We start from the raw sequence: 22,451 nt of genomic DNA on the forward strand, positions 1-22,451 counted from the left end.
TAATAGTTCAATTTAATTCAATGCATGGTATTAATATGAGTACGAGTGGTTAAATCCTCTCATTGGGGATGTAGCAATGAAGGTAGATGATCTAGGAGAGAATGATGATAAGAAAAGGTGATTTTATGTACATAGAATGCATACTAGGGGTCCATTGATGCATAAAGGATTATGATCAATGGTCAACCTGGTGTGATTCTATGTGATTGATAATTGAGGAGAATCTACCAAATGAATATCAGGTTTTAAATGTCTTAAAGATTAAAACTTCTTATCAACTTATTTATGGAAAACTAATAAAGAATGGATTTCAAGATTTAAAATATGGTTCTAGATGTGAATAATCTATACTAGTGATTCAATCTTGGAAAGACCTAAATTCTTCAAGTAATACTAGTTATCCCTCAATCCTAGTTCTAAAACCCGGATTTGTGAAGATCTCCAAACTTGTTTATCATTGTTTTCCCAATTAAAAATTCAGTTACCAATCAAATCATATTTTCAATCCAATCAATTTTCCATTTAAAGGTCATTACTTGATTTGATGTAAATAAGATTAGTTAAATTTTTTAATTCCCTAAGGATGATAATCCGGAATACTACAAGCCATGGTGATCTTTTCTCTGTTGTTTCTTTACCAAGATCATTACATAATTAGGTTTTAGTAAACGTACATAACAGAGAAGTGAAACATTTTGAGCTGGTTAACTTCTCCCTTGGCTAACTTAGCAGCCTTTTAGCCAATTAGGCGTCCAAGTGAATGATCATCCCTAGTCTCTAGAGAGCCCCACATCTAAAGGGCATATCTCCATGGTCCTTTCCTCCCATAAGTTGCCATGAAAGAATTCTTGTTGGGTCTCCCCACATTATGATATTAGAGGCACCCTGTGATTTGGCTTCTTTCATTACCTCTAAAAATGAAACAATTTCACATTATCAATATTGTCCCTCCCCCAGCCAAGAGGGTCTGCCCGGAGAGATCTGAGGAGGATCCGGCGGCAGAGGTCCCTCCAACAACTATGTCCCACCCAGACGAGGCGGGTCCTAGCGCGGCGGCAGCGACTCAGCCAGACATTGCGAGGCCTAATGCAACAGTCGTGGTTCATCTGAATGTAGCTACCCCCAGCAACGTCCTGTCTGCAGTGGAGGCCCGTGGGACTAAGGAGGGTCCAGAGGTCGTGGTCAACGAGGAGGCTCCTGACGCAAAGAGTAATCCAGCTGCTGCGGTTCCTCCAAGCTGGAGGAAATGATGGAGATACTGAAGGGAGTGTCGTGTTTCACGAATGCGGAGGCTCCTTCCATGAGGATGTCTGACTTCTTCCCGCTCACCAAGTGGGTCTCTGTGAACATGGGTGGTGACCCTCCTACCTTCGTCAAGGCCCGGCTTTCTTTTGGCACCCCTGAATCCGCCGTGTCCTGCATTCAGCATCTGCAGGAATGGAAGATCCCCAAGACTGCAGAAGTGGTAATCTTTTCTGTGCTGCTTTCTCCTTCTTCCTTAGCAATTTTTATTCCGTCGCCTGGTATTATCTTTTGTTGTTGTTCTGCCCAGGTTGTGGCCGGCATCCGCTATATGATGCATACGCGCGAGCAGCTTTTCAAGCGACTGGAAGTGGCAGAGGCTATGCACGCCTTCATCTCCCACCATCCGGGCGGCATTGAGGAAATGCGCTCGCGGTTAAAAAGGGTGGAGGCTGACTTGGCCACTGCTCAGAAGGCTGTAGCGGATGGGGCGAAGAAGCTGAATCTGGCTAAGGAGGAAAAGGGGGCTATTCGGGCTGAGGCGAACCCGCTGAAGGGGGAAAAGGAAGCCCTGGAGGGTCAAGTCAAAGGGGTGGAGCAGGAGAATTCTCAGCTCAAAAAGGAGGTGGACGAACTCCAGGCTAGTCTCGCAGCTTAGAAGAAGGAAACGGAGGGCCTACAAGCGGGCTTAGTTGCTCAAAGGAAGGAGATGGAGGCCAGATTTGCCGCTCAGAAGGAGCTGGAGACGGAGTATCAAAGGCAAATAGACGAGATGTATTTCTTCGACTACCGTTGCTGCATGAAGAAGAATGGCATTATGCACGATATTCCTTCTCTCCCTTCTGATGATGAGAATGCGATACCCAGAGGCCCTCCCCGATGAGATTTCTCTGTGTGCAGTCCTCCTTATAGTTTTTCTCTTTCTTTTGCCGTATGTGGTGCGGCCAATTTTGTAAAGACAATTTTTCAGTCATTTATAAATACTTATACTTCTTTGCTTTTCTTCACTCTTTGTTTCTCTTTACTGGTAATATTGCTTAAGGTTAGATACATTCCATGAACGGAGTAATGGGGTTCCGTCTAACTTTTGTAGGTGATAAGTTCCGTTTTCACCTGCTTTAGTTATGATATAAGGGTCTTCCCAATTTGCTTGGAACTTCCCAACTTCTCTCTCGGCGGTGTTTTCAAAAACTTTCCTGAGAACAAGCGTTCCGCTTTTAAAGACTCGGGGTCGTGCCTTGTGGTTGTAGTGAGCAGCCACTCTTTATTGGTAGTCGATCATCCGGATGGACGCATTTTCTCTTACTTCATCAGCCCAGTCTAGGTTTCTTCCTAGTTCCGTACTTTCATCACTCTATCCTTGTACGACAGTCTGGATTGTGGGCAAGCCTATTTCCGTGGGGATGACTGCATCCATGCCGTATGCAAGGGCAAAGGGAGTGTTTCCCGTGGGTCGCCCAGGCGTGGTCCGGTAGACCCATAAAACACCGGGCAGTTCCTCCACCCACTTTCCTTTGGCTCGCTCCACCCTCTTCTTTAAGGCAGTCAATAAGTTTTATTTGTCGTTTCTGTTTGCCCATTGCTTTGGGGGTAGCGTGGTGTGGAGTACAAATTTTGGATTTTAAGCTCCCAACAGAAATTCCGAAAGGCAATACTGTCAAACTGCGGACCATTGTCAGCTATGATTGCTTAAGGGATTCCAAACCAGCAAATGATATTCTTCCAAACGAATTTGGTGACATCTTTGTCCTTGATGCTAGCATATTGTCATGGACTTAGTCGTGCACTAAGCTCGTGCGGCACTTAGGCAAGTCAAGACGCTTGATCTTGCTAAGTCAGCCTTACTCCCAATGCTTAGCTAGCTAGGATAAGACGCTCATGACTCGAAAGCTTAAAAAGCTTAGTAGGCAACTCTTTAAAGAATGGAAGCTCTTATTAACTCAAAGAAGCCTTTACAAGTGCTTAGAAGCTCACTTGCTTGGTTAGAAAGTGATTTGGGTGGTGCCTTGGCCAAATGAGGGTCTCACCTATTTATAGGCACCAATGGAACTATCTGGAACCTTGGAGGGTTCCTTACAAATCAAGAATATTCTAGAACATCCTACCATCTTCTATGTACAACCCTATGTACAAGAATATACAAGAGATTCCTAGAAGTCTCTAGAAAACCTTAGACTCCTCTCATGCCTTCCACCATAGTGTAGAGATGTGTGGACATCTCTAGGCATTTCTAGAACCTTCCACACTCTTCCCACCAATGGCTTAGTGTACATGGCTCTAGGAGTCTCCAAAAGCTTCCCTTCTCCCATATAAGCCCATGGGAAGGGTCATTTGAAGCATCTTGTGACAATATGCTTCTGCTTCTACCCATTTACTGAAATAGTCAGTGGCAACGAGTAAGAATTTCTTCTGGGCAGCTGCAATTGGCAAGGGGCCCACTAATGTCCATCCCCCACTACGCAAACGGCCAAAGGCTGGAAATCGGCTTCTACGTTTCAGATGGCACATGCGGTAGGGGTGCATGCCTTTGGCATTTGTCACACTTCTTGACATAAGCCGCCGCGTCTCTCTTCATAGTGGGCCAATAGTACCCTTGTGAGTGCGCTCGATGTGCCAAAAATCGTCCTCCGAAGTGATTGCTACATACACTCTCATGTAACTTAGCTAATACGTATTGGGCTTCTGAGCGGTCTAGGCACCTAAGGTAGGGGCCTGTGAAAGATCGCTTGTAAAGGCGCTTCCCGATCAGGGCGAAACGGGCAGTTTGTACCCGGATCTTATGCGCCTACTTGGGTTCATCAGGTAGAGAGCCTGTCCGGAGATACTCTGCTATGACTTTCATCCACTCCTGGCCTTCTCCTTGGCTCTCTTCAATAGTATTGCAAGTGGATGCTTCTATGATGGAGGGATTAGTCTACACATATATGGGCAATAGTATGGCCTCTTTGACGGGAAGTGAGGCAGCTATTCCTGCCAGGGCGTCGACACGTACGTTGTGAACCCGTGGGATTTTTTCGATGGTCCACTCGCCCAGGCGCTGCAGGATGTCTCTCACTTTTGTTAGATATCGCGTCATGCGCTCGTCCTTGGCTCCGTATTCCTCCTGTACGTGTCTCACGAGTTGAGAATCGCTGTAAATTCGAAGCTTGGAGACGGATAGTGCGAGGGCGAGGTCCAGTCCGGATAGAATGGCTTCGTACTCTACTTCATTGTTCGATGCGGGGAAGCCCAGCCGGATGGCTTGTTCCAGTTGTTCACCCGTTGGGGATTATAGTAGAAGTCCTACTCCGAATCCCGATGATCGAGAGGCTCCGTCAACTCATAAAGTCCACCATTCCTTCTTGTGTAGTTTCCCTTCTCGAGCCGGTCGTTGGGGGGATTCTACTACAAAGTCAGCCATTACCTGCCCTTTCATGGACAATCTCGGTTAGTATTTGATCTCATACTCACTTAATTCTATGGCCCATTAGAGCATTCTTCCAGACAGATCTGGCTTGTGTAGGATGTTGCGAAGGGGCTGGTCGGTAAGTATGACTATCGGGTGAGCTTGGAAGTAGGGACGAAGTTTCTGGGCGGCACTTCGCAAGGCTAAGGCAGTTTGCTCTATCTTCGAATACCTCGTTTCTGCATCGGTCAATGATTTGCTGACATAATAAACAGGTTTCTACTCCTTATGTGTTGGGCAACAAAACAAAACAGCGCTAACTGTCCAATCTGACATAGCCAAATACATGTACAACTTCTCTCCGAGCAGGGGGCTGCTTAGGATGGGTGGCTGTGTGAGGTAATGTTTAATCTTTTCGAAAGCGCTTTAACAATTATCTGTCCATCCAGTCGTGCCAGCTTTCCATAATACTAGGAAGAAGGGTCGCAATTTGTCATTGAATCGGACTATGAAGCGTCCCAGTGCGACGAGCTTGCCTGTGAGGCGCTGCAACTCTTTTTTGTTCCTGGGGAAAGGGAGGGGGCGCCTCCATGACTACCCTAATTTGGCCAGGGCTGACTTCTATCCCCCTTTGGGTGACCATGAACCCCAAGAATTTCCCTGCACTTACGCCCAAGGCGCATTTGGATGGATTCAGCTTCATATCGTACCTTCTTAGTAGGTGGAAAACTTCTTGCAAGTGGTGCGCATGATCCTCTCTGGTTTTACTTTTGACCACTATATCATCAATGTATACTTCCACTGTGCGGCCAACCAAGGGTCTGAAGATCTTTGTCATCGGTCTCTGATAGGTGGCACTGGCATTTTTGAGTCTGAATGGCATGACTTTATAACAATAAAGCCCATGCAGCGTTATAAAGGCTGTTTTTTCTTCGTCTGCAAGGGTCATGGGGATCTAGTGGTATCCGGAGAAGGCATCTAGGAAGGAGAGCATTCCCTGCCCGGAGGTGGAGTCCACAATTTGATCTATCCGTGGCAGAGGGAAACTGTCTTTTGGGCATGCATTGTTGAGGTTGGTGTAATCGACGCACACTCGTCATTTCCCTTGCTTTTTGGGGACCACCACTACATTTGCCAGCCAATTCGGATACTCCACTTCTCTGATAAACCCGACTTCCAACAATTTGTCAACCTCGTCCCGAATAATCTTTTGCCTGTCCGGGTGGAATCGCCTAACCTTCTGCCGGACAGGTCTTGATGAAGGTAAGATGTTAAGCCGATGGGAGGCAACTGAAGAATGGATTCCCGTCATGTCGGAATGCGCCCATGTGAAAACGTCGTGGTTCTGTCGGAGTGTGCCCTCGATATCCCGAGCCTCTTCGAGTGTCAAGAGTGAGCTGATATGTGTGAGATGAGTGCTTTCCTCCAAGATTTGGATTGTCCGCAAAGGATCTACCACCGGGGGATCTTTATCCACCGGGTTTAGTAATTGCTATTGGCCAGGTATGTTGGCAGGTTCGGAGAGTGGCTCGCCATCTTTGCTGGGTCCGGCTTCTCGTGCTATCTGATAGCACTGACAGGCGGCTAGCTGACTACCGTATAAATCGATTTGTCCATCTTCAATGAGAAAGCTTACCATCTGATGGTATGTGGAAGGGATGGCTTTCATATAGTGCAACCATGAGCGTCCCAAGATGGCATTAAAGGGGGACAAATCTTCTACTACCGAAAATTGTACGTTAATAATGATCGGGCCTACTTGGACCGGTAGCACAACATCTCCAAGGGAGGTGGTTGCCGCTCCATTGAATCCTGACAAAATCCGCCCAGGGTTTTCTAGGCCGGATAGCTCGATTCCCATTTGCTTGATTACTGACGCCTGTAAGAGGTTGGTCGAGCTGTCTAGGTCGACTAGGATCCGTCTCACATCAAAGTCTCCAATCCCAAGAGATAGGATGAAGGCGTCACGGTGTGGTTGTAATATTCATATGGGATCTACTGGGGGAAAATGATTGTTCCATCTATTGGGTGGACGCTCCCACCAGTTAATCCGAGCCAGATGGAATTGACCCGCTCACGTACCGATGCTGCTCGCAGCAGCCTTTGCCTCTTTCCTTTGGAGTCGTACTCCTCGTCCAGGGGTTCCCCGTGGATGTAATTGATTACGGCTCTGGGGGCGACTGGGGCCCTGGAGGTCCTAGAGTCGCAACTTTGAGAAGTATCCCCGACTCTGGCTTCTGAGCGGACGTACTGCTTCAAATGCCCCGCTTTTATGAGCCTTTCTACCAAGTAATGGAGACTTCTGCATTGCTCCATAGTATGCCCATGCTCTTTATGATAAGCACACTTCTTGCTATGATCCCTCTTGGCTGGATTCGCTCTGATAGGTCCAGGCTTAAAAAGTTGCTTTTATAGACTCCTCTCAAGAATTCATAAGGTAAATACTTTCATTTTTAAATTATTAAAAAAAAAATTTAATATTGCGGAGACAGGATTTGAACCCGTGACCTCAAGGTTATGAGCCTTGCGAGCTACCAAGCTGCTCTACCCCGCCCTAAAGAGATGGGAACTATTTCACTCAATAAACAAGCCTTTACCTAAAGTCGGACAGGTCTCGGATCATGGGAAGAAGCTTCTCATACGACACAGTAAGGGGTGTGAGTGGTGGCAGCTCCGAGTGACTTTGCTCTCCCTGCCCACGGCCAGACGGCCTTGGCTGGTTCGGAGGTTTGGAACTTCTTTCCGAGTTGTTTCTGGCTAACTGTCCGGCGACCAGAATTTGTTGGGTGGTTGCGCGCACATTATCTTCCAGCATTGAGTATTTGCTTGCGCACAGGAACAGGTCATCCATAGTTGTGGGAGGTTTTTTAGCGAGTGATTCAAATAATGGAGTACCCGGGCATATGCTTCGTTTGAAGATTTGGAGGACAGCATCCATGTTGTAGACCTCTACTTGTAATACAATCTGACCAAACCATTTTACGAATTCCCTCAAAGACTCATTCTCCTGCATTTTTATGTTTTGCAGGGTGCTGATATTCTATTTATGCCGGGCGGAGCACAGGTATTGCCCCACAAAAGCTTCCAATAGATCCCGGAAGTTATCAATAGAGCTCAGAGGGAGTCGGTGAAACCATGAAAAAGCTTGGCCTTGTAGGCTGGCGGGGAATACCTTGCACAGCAACGCGTCATTCCCTATGTCGAGAGTCATGAGTTGCCGATAGTGCATGATATGGTCAAACGGATAGCTAAACCCGTCATACGCAGAAAATTTTGGCACGAGAAATCCCCTTGGGGGATCATAATGGATAATACGTGAGCCAAAAGGCGTGGAGAGCATGTCATCCAGCCGCTTGCTAATGGAACCCGGGGGGGGGGGGGGGGGTTCATTTGATGAGTTCCTTCCAGCTTGTCGTACCGCTTGGTGCGGGGGGTTGTTCCGGACGGTGGGTGCGACTAGGGGGTTAGGATACGTTTCCCAGGTTGTGGCCATCAGCGGCCTCTCCTTACCAGGCTCCTGTGGTCCCAACCTCACATGCATTGCGTCTGACAACTGGGGTCTTTTATCACACTATCTCTTTGACGAGAGACGGGCAAAGTCTGAGCTTTCATCTTGTGGAGCATGATACGTGGGCATGGGTCGTTCCCAAGATCGCTCATCGCGCATATCAGGGATGACCCTTGTAGTTCCAGGGTTCACTGACTCTAGGTTAGGCCTAGAATTCACTCCTTAGCCTCTCGACTGTTGGTCGTGAGGAGGTCCTGAGGACAAAACCTGGATGCGTAGCACCACGTTTTCTTCTCTAAGTCTCGTTGTTTCCTGGAGCAGGGCTTGCATTTTTTGCTCACTCTCTAGCTGTCGCCTTTCCATGGTTTCGCGCCATTCGAAATAGCCTTCGTCTCCTCTGGCTGACGAACGGCTCCTAGAAAGTGTAGACATCTTTGTCATTGCTACGGTTCCCACAGACAGCGCCAATGTTGAAGCCTCACGTCACCGAGGCCACTGCAGTTGCCAGATGGACGCGTCTTTTCAACTGAAGATGATACTCGCTTCAATCAACCTGCAAAAGATGTCCGGACAGGGGGTCCGGACACACCCTCCAATGGTTTTGTTAGCTTCTTTCCTCATGGTTTTAGTCTATCCTCTTTTTTGAGTAAGAACACTTACCTCCTTTCACTATGTGAGGGCCTTTTATAGTGTCAGGAGCTCTGTCCCCTTTAATGGTGAGAAGACTTTTTGGCTCGTCATGATGGTACTGAAGTGGTGGCAGAGTCATCATTGTCCTGCAAGCGGTTGTCAAAAATTGTGGGAGGGATGACTTGCCGTCATCCTTACCTTTTCGTTCTGCGGGCGGCGGGATGTAGGCTGTAACAGGATGCCTGAAGTGACTCAAGAGAGTCTCGTCGAGCATGCTTCTGGCAGTGTAGACAATGATGGCTTGCGTTTCGCGGCCAAGGCTTTTGGTTAAGACGCTAGCACTGGGTTCAGACAAGACGTCCGGACAAGAGAGTGGGGTCGTCTGGACGACGAGTTTAAGAATGTCGCATGCCCCCCTGCGGGAATCCGGACAAAGAGTTGATGTGCCACATGTCCCATAGAGGAATGCTCTGCGGGGTTGCCACGTGTGCATTTGGGGGTGGTCCCTACAAGAACCAGCCCCCCCACAGAGCTAGCTTTAGGCTCCTTTCTCCTTTGAACCGAGCACACACCAAGGCTTCTAAGCTTGTCAACCAAGATCTTCCACCCCCCCACCCATAAACCCCTTCCTTCAAGAACTTCTTGCCTTCCACATCCCAAGCTAAACAAAACAAAAAACGCCCTGCTCTATTGCTGCGTAAATCCAGTAAGTACCGTCTTTCCCCTTCCCCCCAAGCATTTCTGAAACGCTCCCCAGCTTTGAGAGCACTCCAGGTCTCTCCTCCTTCCACCAGCAGAGCCAAGCCCTTGCCACTAAATCTAACCCAAGAGGAGAAGTTTGGACCTCTCTCACAAATCCTCCTGGTCACCTTCCCTTTGACTTCCTCGACTGAAATCTCAAAGGTCTTTGAATCCACACCGAACTAGCACTTACCTCCGGGAGAAGCCACTGACATCCTCTCTTTTAATGGAACTTCAAGTACTTCACATCAACAGAACACCGATACCTAACTGTACCTTAGAAATCACCTCTCCTGATCTACGATTTGGTCAAGGACAAACTGGACTTGCTAGGATCTAACCATCTCTTTTGCTCTAAAAAATACATCTAGTCTGATTTCTTACTTGATTATGGTAACGAAGCATATCATATTGATTCTGACTTAACTTAATCCATTACAATTACTATTTGATATTCCTTTATAGTTCTTTGTTTGTTTTATTGGCTATAGGGACTTAATAGTCCATGTATGCCTAGAATGAACTGGCTTCAACCTTTTCTTTCTATGTTAATAAATTTGTCTTTTCAAAAATAGAATACAGCTCTATAGTATTCATAATGTACTCATGAAAGAAAGTAAAGATGCACAAAAGAGATGATTCTCATCCAAAAGTTCTAAAACTTATATGAACAAAAGTGTCCTATCTTCCATCATAAGATGAAAGGACAAAGCTTGCATATTGAACTTGTGGGCAGCCATGGAGAAACCAAAATAAAAGATTTGTATAGAAAAAGACTTTTTCTGATACTTTACAATATGAACATAGATACTGTGGAAGAATGAAAAAAGGAAAGTTGTAATTCTGAAGAGAGAATTAGGCAATCTCATGATCAAAGGGATTTTGTTGTAATTAAGTTAGGAAAGTCCCTAATTTTGGTCCTAAGATTTTTGTATATATACATGTACGAGTCTCTGTACAACAAAAAAAAAATTAAGAAGAAGAATTTTCTACCTTTTATTCTTCAATCTCTCTTCTAGAGATACAAAATATATAGGAAAAGGAAAAAACATATACAACTAGAACTCCTAGAAATCAGTTGTAATATACATGGAAATACACTAAAGAATAATCCTTATTTTCCTAATTCTGATCCTATCCTTAACTGCAGGATATTAAGAGTTTAAATTAGGAAACAATCTCGGCCTTAATTGTGGAAGTCAAAGGATAGTCTAAGTTGTCTTTCTACACTCCACCTCATGCTTTTTCTAAAAATATCAATGAGACCTAGCTTATTGACTAGTATCTTGAATGCTTGCTTGGGTAGACCTTTGGTGAAGATATCTGCTAGTTGTTCATTAGTTGACACAAAAGGCATGCAAATTAATCTACTCTCCAACTTTTCTTTAATAAAATGTCTATCTATCTCAACATGTTTGGTTATGTTTTATTGCACCAGATTGTTAGCAATATTTATCGTTGCCTTATTATCACAATAGAGTTTCATTGGTCCCTCAATCTTGATCCTTAATTCTTCAAGTGGTTTTCTCAACCAAAGGGGCTCACACATGCCATGAGCCACAACTCTCAATTTTGCCTTGGTGCTACTTCTTGCCACCACTATTTGTTTCTTACTTCTCCAGGTTACAAGATTTCCACCAACAAACGTACAATAACCTGAAATAGATCTTCTATCTATAATCGAGCTACCCAATCTGCATCTATAAATGCTTCCACTTGAATCTGTTCATCCTTTTTTAATAATAAACTCATACTTGGGAGTTTTATTAAGGTATTTTAGGATTTTGTACACAACTTCTAAATGCTCCCCCTTAAACGCATGCATGAACTGGCTTACCACACAAATAGAGAAGGTTATGTTCCGTTTGGTATGTGACAAGTAAATCAACTTTCCCACAAGTCTCTAGTAGCTCCCCTTATTAACACTTCTACTACATTTGGTGAGGCCAATTTTATTCTTTGGATCAATTGGCACTTTAGTAGGCTTGCAACCTAGCATTCCTACTTCCTTCCACAAGTCAAGTGCATATTTTATCTATGTGACTACAATACCAGTCTTTGAAAGCGCCACTTCCATACCCAAGAAATATCTTAGAAGACTTAAATCCTTCATCTCAAATTCCTTTGCAAGTTCCTTTTTTAGGTGATCGATTCCAAACACATCATCTCTTGTCAGAATTATGTCATCAACATATACTATTAAGATGGTAGTTTTACCTTCTTCAGAAAATTTGAAAAACATGGTGCAATCTGACTAAATTTGTAGATGCCCTGCTCCCTCAATAGACTTTAAAAATGATCAAACCAAGCCCTAAGAGATTGTTTTAATGCATACAACAATTGGTGTAACATGCACACCTTTTCTCTACCATAATTTTTTTCAAAGCCATGTGATAATTGCATATCTTCAAGTTCACCATTTAGAAAGGCATTTTTGACATCAAGTTGGTGGAAAGGTCAATTTAAGTTTGTCGTAAGGGATAGTAAAACTCTTATAGTATTCATCTTGGCAACTAGTGCAAACGTCTCCCAATAGTCTGTCAAAGGACAGCTGTCCACACTAGGACAGCTTTGCTGGTCAAAGGACAGCTTTGCTATCCACATTAGGACAGCTTTGCTGTCCACTCTTCCTTCCTTATTTTAGCCCACACTTGCTGTCCACACTTCTTTCCTTAATTTAGCCCACCCTTCTTTCCTTATTTTAGCCCACAATTGTTTCCTTATTTCTTCATTTATTATTTTGTACAGTTAGCATATATTATTTGACAGATTATAGTTTACATGTATAGGGCTAGAATCATGCTGGAATTTATTTGCTTTTATTTGCTTTCCATGTAAAGCATCCTTGTAAAGTCTATATATAATATACAAAACTCAAGGCCAAGTATTCGGTCATTCACATAATATTTTGACATGGTATCAGAGCAAGGTTGCTAATTTTTCTTCCCTCAAATTCTTTTCTGTCTTTTCGGTTTCGGAGGTGCCTCTCGTGTCTTTCGGTCAAGTCTATGTTGATCCGTGCTGCACTCAGTATTTCTGTGGCTGTCGTGGGTCAGTTTTCTTCTGGGATTTTTTTTGGTCCATCCTTTTGTCTCGGGTTCTATTTATTTTCTATGGATTCCGCACCTCTGTGTGTTAAGTTTACAGGCACAAATTATTCTACCTGGGCATTTCAGTTTGAAATTTTTCTCAAGGGAAAAGACCTTTGGGGTCATATTGATGGCACGGATGTTGAAAAACCATCCACTTTTGACAAATCTCAGGATGTTGGGACTTCTCCTTCATGGGCTGTGCTTGATGCACGCATCATGTCTTGGCTTCTTGGTTCAGTGGAGCCTCATATTGTCACCCACTTGCGGCCCCATCGCTCCGCTCAATCTATGTGGGCTTATTTGAGGAAAGTTTATCATCAGGATAACGATGCTCGTCGCTTTCAATTAGAACATGCGATTGCCATGTTTCAACATGGTAGTCTTTCCATCCAGGACTACTACTCGGCATTTCTGACTCTTTGGCATGAATATGCTGATTTGGTTATAGCGGATGTTCCTATTGCCGCTCTCTCAACTATTCAGACTATTCATGCGACTACCCGGCGTGATCAGTTTCTTATGAAACTACGTTCGGAATATGAATCTGTCCGCTCCTCTTTACTGAATAGAGCTCCTGTTCCCTCTCTTGATATTTGTTTTGGTGAGTTACTTCGCGAAGAGCAACGCCTTAGTACTCAAGCTATTTTGGAGCAATCTCATGGCAGTTCCGGGACGACAACTGTAGCTTATTGTCACAAGATGCTTCAAATGACCCTCCCCATGGCTTATATAGGAGGTGAGAAGCTTCTAGAGACCCTTGGAGACATCCACACTTAGCCACTAGGGGGAAGAGTGTGGAAGGTTCTAGAAATGCCTAGAGAAGTCCACACAACTCTACACTATGGTAAAAGGCATGAGAAGGGTCCAAAGCTTTCTAGAGAAATCTAGAAGTCTCTTGAATATTCTAGAATAGTGTAGGACATTCTAGAATATTCATGAATTGTAAGGAATCCTCCAAGGTTCTAGAGAGTTCCATTGGTGCCTATAAATAGGTGAGGGCCTCATTTGGCCAAGGCACCAAGCAAGTGAGCATCCAAGCACTTGTAAAGGCTTTCTTGAGATAATAAAGCTTCCATTCTTTAAGGAGTTGCCTACTAAGCTCTTAAGCTTTCGAGTCGCGAGTGTCTTAGCCAAGCATTGGGGATCAAGGCTGACTTAGCAAGATCAAGCGTCTTGACTTGCCTAAGTGCCGCACGAGCTTAGTGAACGACTAAGTCCGTGACAAGTGGTATCAGAGCGTGGCTACGAAGCGGGCATAAGGGAAGCATGTCGGGCTCTAACGTGGAGGAGACTAGCGAACAAACCCGTGGGAGGGAGGCCGAGCCTACTGCACGGGGCAGGGGCAGAGGTAAGAAGGATACATCTCGTGATGTTGTTGCCAACATGGAGGCAAGGTTAGCCAAGGTGGAGCTAGCCATGGCAGACACCCGGGAAGGGGTGGACTTGATCGAGCAAGGCATGGAGAAGGGCTTAGAGGATCTAAGGGAGCAGATCCAAGACCTTCGCGAGGGGGTGCTGGTCTCGCAAGTTCAGCCGGTGTCACACGAGGAGTTCATGTCCTTCCAAGACAAGGTCATGAGCATGTTCGCTAGTGTGGAGTCAAGGATGGAGGCCTTGACTGCACGAGTGGAGGCCCGAGACCAAGAGATTCGACAAGAGTTGGCCATCTATAAGACCGCTGTATCAACACGAGTCATGGCCACTCATGAGGCACCAAGGGTGGAGGTGCCCAAGCCACACACGTTCAGTGGCAAGAGGGATGCCAAGGAGCTAGATAACTTCTTGTGGCACATGGAGCGTTACTTTGAGGCAATTGCATTGACGGATGAAGCCACTAAGGTACGCACCGCGACCCTTTACCTCACTGATAATGCTACTCTATGGTGGCGTCGACGATTTGCCGACATAGAAAGAGGGACGTGCACCATAGACACATAGGATGCCTTTAAGAGAGAAATCAAGAGGCAATTCTATCCCGAAGACGTGGCTTACCTAGCAAGGAAGAGTTTGAAGCGTTTCAAGCACACGGGCTCGATCCGTGAGTATGTCAAAGAATTCTCTACTCTTATGCTTGAGATACCTAACATGGCTGAGGAGGAGCTACTGTTCAACTTCATGGACAACTTGCAAAGCTGGGCCGAGCAAGAGTTGAGGACACGTGGTGTCCAAGACCTAGCCACGGCCATGGCAGTAGCTGAGTCCTTGGTGGATTATAGAAGGGGAGACTCTTCCAAGCCCAAGCCACCATCCAAGGGTAACCAGGCTAAAGGTGGGGGAGACAAGAGGTCGCAAGGCCACACTTCTAAGGAAGGATCAAGCAAGGGCCCTAGTGGCAAGGATGGCAAAGGCAAGGACAAGCGAAAGGAGTTCACGCCCAGGACCAATTGCTTCTTGTGTGATGGTCCGCACTGGGCACGGGACTGCCCTAAGAGAAAGGCTTTAAATGCTATGATCGAGGAGAAGGAGCAGGAAGACAATGCTAAGATGGGATCGTTGCAGCTCCTAAATGCCCTTAAGGCCAAGCCGATGCCTAAGACGCCTCAAAGCAAAGGGCTGATGTATGTGGAGGCCCTTGTGAATGGGAAGGCCACCAAGGCCCTGGTGGACACAGGTGCCACTCACAACTTTGTCTCGGAGGATGAGGCAAGAAGGCTGGAGCTCCAAGCATCCAAGGAAGGAGGATGGCTCAAGGCAGTCAATTCAGCCGCTAAGCCATCACATGGAGTAGCTCGCGGGGTGACTATGCACATCGGCTCGTGGGAAGGAAGGGTCGACTTCACAGTGGCACCCATGGACGACTTCAAGATGGTGCTAGGAATGGACTTCCTACAGAAGGTCAAGGCCGTGCCACTACCTTTCCTACGCTCAATGGCTATCCTAGAGGAGGAGAAGCCGTGCATGGTCCCTACGGTCACTGAAGGTACGCTCAAGACCCCTATGTTATCCGCTATGCAAGTAAAGAAGGGGTTAAAGAGGGAAGAGGTGACCTACCTCGCCACCCTGAAGGAAGAAAGGGATGATGGGTCGGGAGAACTCATGCTTAAGGAAATTGAGGGGGTCCTTGACGAATTCAAGGACGTAATGCCGCCCGAGTTGCCTAAGAGACTTCCTCCTATAAGAGAGGAAGATCACAAGATTGAGTTGGAGCCGGGAACCAAGCCCCCTGCTATGGGGCCAAATAGGATGGCACCACCTGAATTGGAAGAGCTAAGGAGACAACTTAAGGAGTTGTTAGACGCGGGGTTCATCCAACCATCCAAGGCTCCCTATGGCGTGCCGGTTCTATTTCAGAAAAAGCATGATGGGTCCCTACGAATGTGCATAGATTACCGGGCACTCAACAAGGTGACGGTGAAGAACAAGTATCCCATCCCGCTCATTGCTGACTTGTTCGATCAACTTGGAAGGGCAAGGTACTTCACGAAACTGGACTTAAGGTCAGGCTACTACCAAGTCAGGATTGCGGAGGGAGATGAGCCGAAGACTACATGTGTGACCAAGTATGGCTCATATGAGTTCTTAGTGATGCCTTTCGGACTCACCAATGCCCCAGCAACGTTCTGCACCCTCATGAACAAGATCTTCCACCCATACTTAGACAAGTTTGTGGTGGTATACTTGGATGACATAGTCATCTATAGTAACACTCTAAAGGAGCACGAAGAGCACTTGAGGAAGGTCTTTAAGATCTTAAGGCAGAACGAGCTATACGTGAAGAAGGAGAAGTGCTCGTTTGCTAAGGAGGAAGTGAGCTTCCTAGGGCATCGCATTAGAGATGGCAAGTTGATGATGGATGATAGCAAGGTGAAGGCCATCCAAGAATGGGATCCACCAACCAAGGTACCTCAACTCAGATCTTTCCTTGGTTTAGTTAATTACTACCGGCGGTTCATAAAGGGTTATTCGGGAAGGGCTGCTCCACTCACTGATCTTCTTAAGAAGAATAAGGCATGGGAATGGGATGAAAGATGCCAACAAGCCTTTGAGGACCTGAAGAAGGCTGTGACTGAGGAGCCAGTGTTGGCACTACCTGACCACACCAAGGTCTTTGAGGTACACACAGATGCCTCAGACTTCGCTATTGGGGGAGTCCTTATGCAAGAAAGGCACCCAATCGCATTTGAGAGTCGCAAGCTAAACGACACGGAGAAGCGTTACACGGTACAGGAAAAGGAGATGACTGCCATCGTCCATTGCTTGCGCACCTGGAGGCACTATCTGCTAGGGTCTCACTTCATAGTGAAGACCGACAATGTGGCCACTAGCTACTTCCAGACACAGAAGAAGCTGAGTCCTAAACAAGCTAGGTGGCAAGACTTCCTGGCTGAGTTCGACTATACGCTGGAGTATAAGCCGGGAAGTGCTAATCATGTGGCCGACGCCCTAAGCCGCAAAGCCGAGCTAGCGTCTATGACGAGTTAGCCCCAAGGAGACATAATAGATCTTCTAAGGGAAGGACTGAAACATGATCCAGTGGCTAAGAGCCTCATCGCCCTGGCTCATGAAGGGAAGACCAAGCGGTTTTGGGTGGAGGACGGCTTACTCTACACCAAAGGGAGACGACTCTACGTGCCTAAGTGGGGGAACATAAGGCGGAACCTGATTAAGGAGTGCCATGACACCAAGTGGGCAGGGCACCCTGGGCAACGACACACTAGGGCACTACTCGAGTCGGCTTACTATTGGCCTCAAATACGGGATGAGGTTGAGGCCTATGTGAGGACTTGTCTTGTGTGCCAACAAGACAAGGTGGAGCAACGACAGCCTAGAGGCCTGTTGGAGCCATTACCCATAGCAGAGCGCCCATTGGACAGCGTCACCATTGACTTCATCATCGGGCTACCCAAGTCAGAGGACAGCGGGTCGATCATAGTGGTGGTAGACAGGTTCTCTAAGTATGCAACCTTCATAGCAGCCCCGACTGACTGCACTGCGGAAGAGACGGCGAGGCTATTCCTAAAGCACGTAGTCAAGTATTGGGGGTTGCCGAAGTTCATCATCAGTGATCGCGATCCGCGTTTCACTGGGAAGTTTTGGACGGAGCTCTTCAAGCTTATGGGTTCGGAGCTTCACTTCTCCACAAGTTTTCACCCACAGACGGATGGGCAGACCGAGAGGGTGAACGCTTTATTGGAGCTGTACTTGAGGCACTTCGTGAGTGCCAACCAGAAGGATTGGGCTAAGTTGCTAGACATAGCCCAATTCTCATACAACCTGCAAAGGAGTGAGGCGACCAATAAGAGTCCGTTCGAGCTAGCTACAGGACAGCAACCGTTAACTCCTCACACTCTAACGATTGGCTATACGGGGAGAAGTCCAGCGGCTTTCAAGTTCGCGAAAGGGTGGCACGAGCAAGCTGATATAGCATGCTCATACTTGGACAAGGCCGCTAAGAAAATGAAGAAGTGGGCTGACAAGAAGCGACGACACACAGAGTACAAGGTCGGAGACATGGTGCTTGTCAAGCTCCTTCCTCAACAATTCAAGTCCCTAAGGCCGGTGTATAAGGGCCTTGTGAGGAGGTATGAAGGACCCTTCCCCATACTTGGGAAGGTCGGCAAGGTGTCCTATAGAGTCGAGCTGCCCTCGAGGTTGAAGATTCATCCTGTCTTCCACGCAAGCTACTTGAAGCCTTATCATGAAGACAAGGATGATCCAAGCCGAGGGCTTTCTAAGAGGGCACCTACAGCGGTTGTGACCTCCTATGACAAGGAGGTGGAACACATCATTACAGACCGAATCATCAGAAGGCGTGGTGTGCCTCCTGCTACGGAGTACTTAGTGAAATGGAAGGGACTACCAGAAAGCGAGGCTAGTTGGGAGCCAGCAAATGCACTATGGCAGTTCCAGGAGCAGATTGAGCGGTTCCGGGCAGAAGACACGACGAGGACGTCTGCGGCTTAGGTGGGGGAGAGTGTCACAAGATGCTTCAAATGACCCTCCCCATGGCTTATATAGGAGGTGAGAAGCTTCTAGAGACCCTTGGAGACATCCACACTTAGCCACTAGTGGGAAGAGTGTGGAAGGTTCTAGAAATGCCTAGAGAAGTCCACACAACTCTACACTATGGTAAAAGGCATGAGAAGGGTCCAAAGCTTTCTAGAGAAATCTAGAAGTCTCTTGAATATTCTAGAATAGTGTAGGACATTTTAGAATATTCATGAATTGTAAGGAACCCTCCAAGGTTCTAGAGAGTTCCATTGGTGCCTATAAATAGGTGAGGGCCTCATTTGGCCAAGGCACCAAGCAAGTGAGCATCCAAGCACTTGTAAAGGCTTTCTTGAGATAATAAAGCTTCCATTCTTTAAGGAGTTGCCTACTAAGCTCTTAAACTTTCGAGTCGCGAGTGTCTTAGCCAAGCATTGGGGATCAAGGCTGACTTAGCAAGATCAAGCGTCTTGACTTGCCTAAATGCCGCACGAGCTTAGTGAACGACTAAGTCCGTGACATTATGCTGCCCAAGGACGCGGACCACCTATGCATTCTAAAAACTTGCAGTGTTTTTGCTGCAAGGAATATGGGCATATTGCTGCCACTTGCCCTAAGAAGTTTTGTTCTTATTGCAAGAAGAAAGGTCACATTATCAAAGAATGTCGTATTCGCCCCCAGAATCGTCAGGCCCAAGCATTTCAGACTTCGGTTATTGTCCCTCCTGTAGCAACACACGACTCTTCTTCAGCTCCGTGCTCTGTTCCTGCACCTCCTGCACCAGATTACTGCACCCCAGAAATGGTGCAACGGATGTTAATTTCAGCATTATCAGCAATGGGGTTTCAAGGTAACAATTCTACTAAACTCTGGTACGTGGACTCGGGGGCCTCTAATCACATGACTAATAATCCCACCGCTTTGTGTCATGTTCGGCCCTACGCTGGTCACTCTTTCATTCAGACTGCCAATGGCAGTTCTTTGCCCATAGCTGCTATCGGCGATGCCTCTTCTAAGTTCACTGATGTGTTTCTTGCCCCTCAGCTTTCCACGAATCTTATTTCTGTTGGCCAATTAGTTGATAACAATTGTGCTGTTAATTTTTCTGGTAATGGTTGTGTTGTGCAGGACCAGGTAACGGGGAAGCCGATCGCGAAGGGACCTAAAGTGGGGCGCTTGTTTCCACTATTTTTACCTGTTCCAGATTTTACTCCACATTCTTCTATTAAGTCTTTTGCTTGTAATAATGTTTCAGATCTTAGTATGGTGTGGCATCGTCGTTTAGGCCATCCTAATACTCAGATCTTATCTCATGTATTGAACTCTGATTTACCTGGTAATAAGGATCGTTATTCTTTATCTCTTGAGTGTGATTCTTGCAAACTTGGTAAAAGTAAAACTCTTCCCTTCCCTTTGCATGCAAGTAGAGCATCTCACTGCTTTGATCTTATCCATAGTGATGTTTGGGGACCTTCCCCAGTTAGTTCACATGAGAAATTTAAATATTATGTGACTTTCATTGATGATCATAGCAGATTTACTTGGGTCTACTTTCTTCGCTCTAAATCTGAGGTCTTTCGTACTTTCACTGAGTTTTTAGCGTATGTTGACAATCAATTTTCTACTTCTATTAAGACATTACGCACAGATTCCGGTGGTGAGTATTTGTCTACTGAGTTTCAAGCATTCTTGGCTTCTAAGGGTATTATTCATCAACGTTCATGTCCCTCTACTCCTCAACAAAATGGAGTTGCCGAACGCAAAAATCGTCATCTTTTAGATGTGGTACGTACTCTCTTGTTAGAATCTTCTGTTCCATCCATGTTTTGGGTAGAGGCTCTAAAAACTGCTACTCACTTGATTAATCGTTTACCTTCTCAAGTCCTCCATATGGAGTCTCCCTATTTCCGCTTATTTGCTAAGCAACCTAGTTATGATCACCTTCGTATTTTTGGTTGTGTATGCTTTGTTCATTTACCTCATCATGAGCGACATAAATTATCTGCTCAATCTGTTCGATGTGCTTTCTTGGGATATAATATGTGTCAAAAGGGATTTGTTTGCTATGATCCTACATTACATCGTACACGTATTTCTAGGAATGTTATTTTCTTTGAAAATCAACATTTCTTTCCTGTATCCTCTTCTACTGTGTCATCCTCTTCTACTGTGGTCCTTCCCTCCTTTGAGCAACAGTTCTCAGATCTTCATCCAGTCAGTTCTCGCTTTCAACCAGGTATTGTGTATACGAGACGCTCCCGCCCACAGTCTCTTTCGGTGGCTCACCCGATATCTGATCCTACCACGCTCCAGATGCAGTCAGTTGCAGCACCTTTAGTACATCGCTCTTCTCGAGTGTCTGTACCTCCGAATAGGTATGGATTTCCCTCTTCCAGTTCTGGAAATTCTATTTCAGCCCTTACTGCTGCATTGTCCAAATTTGATATTCCCACATGCTACTCACATGCTGCTAAGCATGATTGTTGGCGACAAGCTATGCAGGAAGAAATTGCCGCTCTAGAGGCCAATCACACTTGGGACATTGAGCCCTGTCCTCCCACTATTGTTCCTCTGGGTTGCAAATGGGTTTACTCAGTCAAGGTCCGATCTAATGGAAGTTTGGATCGTTACAAAGCTCGGCTTGTTGCACTTGGGAATAATCAGGAATATGGTGTCTGTTGAATATAATGTATGTATAGTATACTATCTTTCCTTGTTAATATAGGTCACATATATGGTAGTTAGAACTCCTAGCCTTGTATATATATATCTCTCAATTGTAAGTAGAGATTACAATGAATGAATAAGGTTTTTCTCCTCTCTCTCTCTCTCAACATGGTATCAGAGCCAAAGGAGAAAACCTAATTTTTTTTTTCGGTTTAGTCGTGTACTCAATTCCGGCGAACCGTCCCGTGACCGTGTTTTCACTCCGGTCCCCTCACTCTCTTTCCGAACCACCCCGGACAACCTCATCGCCGTCGGATCTCCATCACGCCGGCAACCTTTTCCGGCGACATTTTCCGGCGACCTTTTTTCCGGGAAACGACCACATATTCCGAACCGCCGGAGGCTGATCTACACGCCAGTGAAAACCCCACCGGCAACCGGCATCTCACGCGCCGCCCTTCTCCTCCGGCCTGTCACCCACGCGCCGGCGCGTGGCCCACTTTCCGGCCACTTCCGACACCTCTCCAGGCTCGTTCGGCGCCGTCTTGGCCTTCTAGCCCTCCGGCAGTCCTCCCCGAGCCCTGCATCTCCATTTTTTCCCTGGTTTTGGCCTTCTTGCCATTCCGGCCACCTCCGACAGGGCTCCCCCTCCATCCCCGAGGCTTGGGTGCTGCTTCTCTTCCTCTCCAGGCACGTCACGACCTTTTTTCTCCATTGATTGCACCTCTCACAGCCGTGGTTTCACTGTTTTTCTCTCTCCGCCGAAATCTGAACCCATCTTAGGGCTCTCTTCGATCCAAATACGTGAATATGACCACCAAAAATCAGATCTTTACGTCTGTTCTCTCTGGATCTCCTCTGATTACCTCAGAGAAATTGGTTGGCAGTGAGAATTATCTCTCCTGGTCTGCCTCTGTTGAACTTTGGTTTATGGGTCAAGGATATGAGGATCATTTGGTTACCCAGGAGGCAGATATCCCTGAGGTTGACCGCGTACAGTGGAGGAAGATAGATGCACAGTTGTGTAGTGTATTATGGCAATCGGTTGATCCCCGGATTCTTCTTCATCTTCAGGCCTATAAAACTTGTTTTAAATTTTGGACTCAGGCCAAAGGATTATACACGAATGATATCCAGCGTCTTTATAAGGTGGCTTCTGCTATTGTCCATCTCAGCCAACAGGACTTGGATCTATCTACTTATATTGGTCAGATTGCCTCTCTTAAAGAGCAGTTCTTGACTGTGATGCCTCTTACTC

At 46.3% G+C, this 22,451-nt stretch overlaps 1 protein-coding gene and 1 non-coding gene across 2 annotated transcripts in view; both read right to left on the reverse strand.

The window, feature by feature from the left end:
* LOC100261768 (isoamylase 1, chloroplastic) overlaps positions 1-22,451 on the reverse strand; it is a 91,822-nt gene that overhangs the window by 44,671 nt on the left and 24,700 nt on the right. The window lies entirely within an intron of this gene.
* On the reverse strand, positions 7,108-7,181 carry TRNAM-CAU (transfer RNA methionine (anticodon CAU)). Its single transcript has one exon. It is a non-coding gene; the product is annotated as a tRNA-Met (tRNA).

This window comes from Vitis vinifera, chromosome 11 (assembly GCF_030704535.1).
Source record: "Vitis vinifera cultivar Pinot Noir 40024 chromosome 11, ASM3070453v1".
Taxonomy (NCBI): Eukaryota; Viridiplantae; Streptophyta; class Magnoliopsida; order Vitales; family Vitaceae; genus Vitis; species Vitis vinifera.